This window comes from Octodon degus, unplaced genomic scaffold (assembly GCF_000260255.1).
Source record: "Octodon degus isolate 3935 unplaced genomic scaffold, OctDeg1.0 scaffold00002, whole genome shotgun sequence".
Lineage (NCBI taxonomy): Eukaryota > Metazoa > Chordata > Mammalia > Rodentia > Octodontidae > Octodon > Octodon degus.
The window spans coordinates 21,204,435-21,209,911 of record NW_004524578.1 but is presented as its reverse complement, the minus strand read 5'-3'; positions in this window follow the sequence as shown (position 1 = coordinate 21,209,911).

Genomic DNA, 5,477 nt, shown 5'->3' with positions numbered 1-5,477 from the left:
GTGTGTGTGGCCAGCTCAGCCCACCAGGGGGCGGGGCTGGCTGGCATGTGGTGCTGGGGGATTGAACCGCGGTCCCTGTGCATTGCCAAGCTTGTTTCAAGTAGGTGCTGTAGACCACTGAGCCATCTCTCCAGCCCCTCTGATTTTAATATGAAGGTGTTTTCTTTCCTTTTTTTCCTAATGTTTGTTGTACATGCAGTTGGTACAAACTCAATTTCTAAGTGGAAGAGTGTTGATCTTTATTTTTTTGGCAGAAGTGGGGATTGAACTTAGGTCCTTGCATTTGCCAGGGAAGCACTTATTCCACTGAGCCATCTGCCCAGCCCCAAGAGTCCTGATCTTGTGAAGCATGCTATCTGCCTGTTTGGGCTTCACTGGACAGGCACATCCAAGGGCCATCCTTCCTTCACTCATTTTTGTGACTGATCTCTCTGTGTGTCCATTAGCTAGTCTTTGGCATTTACTTCGTTTTCTTGGTCCTGCCCACCTCTTTATAAAATAGATATATCACACTTAGGAGGGACCTAGAAGATATGCAGAGAGCCTGACAGACTCGTCGGGAGCTTGTCTCTGCAACTCCTTCCCCCAGCCCAACTTATTCTGTCCTCTACATAAGTTTCCAGAATCTTTTTCAGTGAAGCATTAATCATAGTTTGAATGTCAGAAGCAATTTTCAAGCCCTTAAAAGTGGCAAGAGCAAATCAGAGTCCTTCTCTGAGGGTGAACATTTGCTATCTTCCTTACTGAAAGGGACAGATATTCCTGATCTCCATCCAAGGGTCTGGTGAGTTTATTGTTTTTGATGACAAGTGACTTCTGCCCTGTGTGAAGCCAGTCTTGCTTCTAATCTTTCAGAAAGAAGGTACAAAATCTCCTTCTCAAAATATTCAAAAGTAAGAGTCCAGGCGTGGTGGCACGTGCCTGTAATCCCAGCGCTGAAGAGGCTGAAAACAGGAGGATCACTATGAGTCCAAGCTGCATAGTGAGACCCTGTAGCAAATATATATTTCTCTCTCTCTCTCTCTCTCTCTCTCTCTCTCTCTCTCTCTCTCTCTCTCTCTCTCCATTCAAAAGCAGGGTGCACTTTGATGTAAGTGAGTATATATAGAGAATTGAAAGAACATTTTACAAGAAGCGAGGAAATTTGAGTTAAAATCTTGCTCTTGTCTTTCTTACTTTTCTTGTTACTGGGACAAAATGCCTAGCATCCAAAGTTCAAGGTAGAAAGGCTTATTTATCTCACAGTTTATAGAGGTTTCAGTCTATAATCAGCCGGCCCCAAGGCAGGGTGGCACATGGCAGAGGGGCAACAGTTAAGGACAAAAGCAACAGCAAAAGCAACAAGTGGTGGAGGCAAGTCTTTCTGCCCCTTTTATTTGATCCAGACTCCTGGGAGTAGGGAAGTGCCAGTCCCATCAGTGGACTGATCGAACAATCACCCACCTTTATCCTGGCACCTTTAGTGCCAGCACTGCATACTGTAGATTTGGCCACCTCCAGAAAAACCCGATGACCACTTGAAGCTTGGGGGGACGTCTAGATACAAACCCCAGCACTCCTTGTGCATTATCTGCCAAATCATACCTTGCTGGACCTTAGCTTTCTCATTTCACTTCTTACTTGACAGCAAGAATTGAGGCTGTGGATCGAGTTCCCTGACTTCCTAGCCTCTTACCTGCAGTTTTTCCTCTTTGGGCCACTTTCCCTTTTGTCCCCCTGTCTCCTGCTGCTGCCCGTGTTGGGTCAGTGCTTCCTCTCTGTCTTCCCAAGTCAGCTCTGTGGTTACGCCTTTCCTCCTCTCTGATTTCAGCTGTCCCTCTTCACTTGCGGTTCCCACCCTGAGACTTCCTCAGGTTTCTTCAGCCTCAAAATAAAGCCGACATTCTGCCCTAAGTCCCACATGCTCTTTTACAAATAATACTCCTCACAGGTGCTCACATTGCTTTCTCTTTCCTGATCTCTGCCACGGAGGTTCTGACCTCTGAAACCGCTCTGGCACAAGGTCACTAAGGGAAAGTTTGCTCAGGGCCAAATTTAAGACTGCCTTCAGTTCCTATCTACGCAGCACTCGCACTTTATTCTTTTTCCTTTAATCCTTCTTTTCACCTTGTTTCTGTTTCCCATGATTCTCGGCCATTCAGGTTGACTATAATTGTTCCTTGCTATGATATGATGTCTCATTCTTTCAAGTGAAAGAATGTCCCATGTGGCCGCAAGAAGAGGCACAGGAAAGGCTCACGTAAACAAAGTGTACAATCCTCACGGGTGCTGGTCACAGGACCCCACGGAGGACCAAAGAGCAAGGGGAACGCATTGGGCCAGCACATTTGTTGGGGTTTCCTGGGGGACAGGTGAGGTAGGTAAGTGAGAACAATTTAAGATTGGCTGTTCAAGTAGTTTCAGAGGGTTCTGCACTAGAGGGATGGTACTAATTCCTTAAGTCCTGGCCTGCTGGTGATGGAAACGAAAGACTACTGTCTTTCCAAAACAGACTTGATTATAGCCATACCTTGATTCATCCATTCAGTAATTTCCAATTACTTCTATGATACAGTCTAAGCTCTTTTGTATAGAATGAACAGCCTGTCAATAGTTAGCTATTATCTGGGTGCAGTGGCACATACCTATAATCCCAGTACTCTGGGAGACTGAGGCAGGAAGCTTTCAATGCCAGCCTGGGTGACTTGGGGAGACCCTGTTTCAAAATTTAAAAAAAAGGATTGGGACTGTGACTCACTGTGAAGGCTCTGGGTTTAATCCCCAGTAACGTGTGTGTGCGCTCACAGACACATACAGATATAACTACAGGGTTGAGAGTCTAGCTCAGTGGTGGAGCACACGCCCAGCATGCATGAGGCCCTGGGTTAGACCCCGGCGTTACCTCCACGTGGTCTCATCTCCTGTCACGCTTCCTACATGAGCTGCGCATGTAGCTCTTTGTCCCCTCTGTTTGCAGTTATTTCCCCACTCTGGTCTACCTGGCAAAGCCTAGGGGATTATGTCATCTTCACATAGCCTTACTTGATATGCCCCCTGATTTGTCCCCATGTCCAAGTAGAACTAATTATTTCTTCTTTTGCATCATCCACATAGATCATCACACTTTTATCACACTGCAGTATGCCTTGTTTACATCCATTTAAATTATAAGCCTTGAGGGTAAAGGCTCTTCTTTCACTTTAGTGATTAGAAGAGAGTCTAGTAACCTGATCTATAGCTGATGTTCTGTTCATGTTTATTCATCTGGCCCCTGCCTTCCTCTCCAGTTTTATATTTGACTAATCTTTCCCTACTTCCTCCCCCATCAGTAGTCATTTAACCATGTTTAAAGAGTTATTTCACCATCTTTGCATAACATACTCGTTCCTGGACACCTGCTTACCAGATAGGCACCCACATTACTTTCTCTTTTTTAAATTATTTTTTTAATTTAAAATTTATTTACTTGATACGGGGTCTTGCTACACAGCTTGGACTAGTGGTGATTCCCTTGTCTCAGCCTCCCCAGTGCTGGGATCACAGGTATGTGCCACCATGACCTGTTTCGACGGCCGACATGGTGTGCCCAAGGTTCTAGGGCCAGCACGGCATGCAGTACCAGGGATTGAACTCGGGTCCTTGCACTGGCCAGGCAGTCACATTACTTTCTTGAATCTGTTTTACTGGCCATCTTCCCCCTACCGCACAAGACCCATGAGTCTGGGGCCGTGTGCAGTGGCTGTCTCTGCACCTCCAGCTCCGGCACGGGGCTGACACACGTGACGCATCACGGAAACACTTGTGGGCCTCTGCACAAAGGGTAGACTTGCTGAATTCCAAGGTCTTCTGCAGCTCCCCATCTGTGTTACTTGAGGTTCCAAAAATTGTGACACAATCTCAAAGTTCTCGCTGAGCAGATGGTCAGAACAGTTGAAGCAGCAATGCTAACAGTTGGCAAATACGAAGGTAAACATTTAAGAAAGTGAGTCAAAATGAAGGTGAATCCTCAAAAAGGATGGGGAGCAGAAGCAGAGCCGAGTAGTCACAGGCACCCCCTTTGCACCCGAGGGTGGCTTCCATATGTTCCCTGCAGTACCACATGTGCCGTGAGAGCTTCCCAGAAAGGTATCTCACAACTGCCCTGTGATTAAACTCGCTGGCTAGAAATGAGCTGCAGGCACTTCATTCCTCTGCAGCAAAATGACTTTTTTCCATTTAGCACTTGACTTTCTCATTTTTGTAAACTGAATACAAAGTTGGGTCATTGCTTAATATTTTATTTCTTCTCAGATGGAACTCTAGGAAAAAACTAAAGAGACATAATATTTGAGCTTACCTATCTTCCACTTGACAAACATTTTTTGGTGTCCATTATATTTCTAGGCTTAGTGTTGGAGGAGTGGGGAGAATTTGTTAAATTTGTTATATAATCTTAAGACCTAACTGTACCCTCGGCCTGAAGATAGTTATGACATAACATATAGATTTATAAAACAGTGTATGAAACCTAGTGGGTTTCAGGAAAGGGTCATTCCAACTGGATAACATAGGTGTAGGGAGACTGTAGAGGGAGGGAGGGAGAAATCAGAGCAAAGTGAAATGCACCAGCTGAAATGGGCTGAAGGTGGGGTCTCCCACAAGCTTATCCACAGAGCAGACATACTCAGGACAAAGGAATTGCCAGGGGAGCTTGGGGTGCCTAGGACTGGGGATGGAGCTTGGCCGTTCTTCTGTGGAGAGCCTCCACGTGCTACTGTGCTTCCCTGCAGGCCGGCTCACAGAGCTCTTTACTAGGCCTTTCTACAGTGCCCTACGGAGCCCCTGTGGGATGTTATCTTGGTTATTCTTGGAATATGATCTGTGACCCAGACTCAGCTGGAGAAATGCACATCTCTGCTCAGATGTCAGCATATTCCCTGGGATGTTGTTGAATGCCAACCCTGGAGTAGGCACCCACCCCTGCTCAGGGATGTGTAGAGGCTTTGCTCTATGAGATCTTCCACAGTTTTATGTAGAAGAGGCGTCAACTGTAGAGGCGGACAACCTGAGTGACTTTGGTCAAGATGCTCCTCTGAAACAGTTGCTTGATTTCTGAAATTTTCTATATTTCAAGATTTCTGAAATTTTCCACAGCCTAGAATATGAACTGCATAAATTCTTCACTGTTGGAGCAAAATAAAATACTCTTGCTTGGCTGTTTGAATAGAAGAGGTTCTGATGTGCTTTGCCATAGTTCTCTGGATAGAGCCATACCAAGATTGGAGCAAGACCACCATTGCTAGTGAGTGTTTGCTATGATCCAGGGACCAGGCAAAGCTTAATGCTTATATTACCTCCTTTTTATCTTCACAACAACCCACCGGTCTAGGCCTAGAGGTGACAGATAAGTTATTCAACATCTCAGAAGCAAATGAGAGAAATAGAATTTGAACTCAGCTCTCCCCAAAGCCTGCAGCCTAGCTTGTAGGTACTGCAGGGAACCTGCAGAACATCATCGT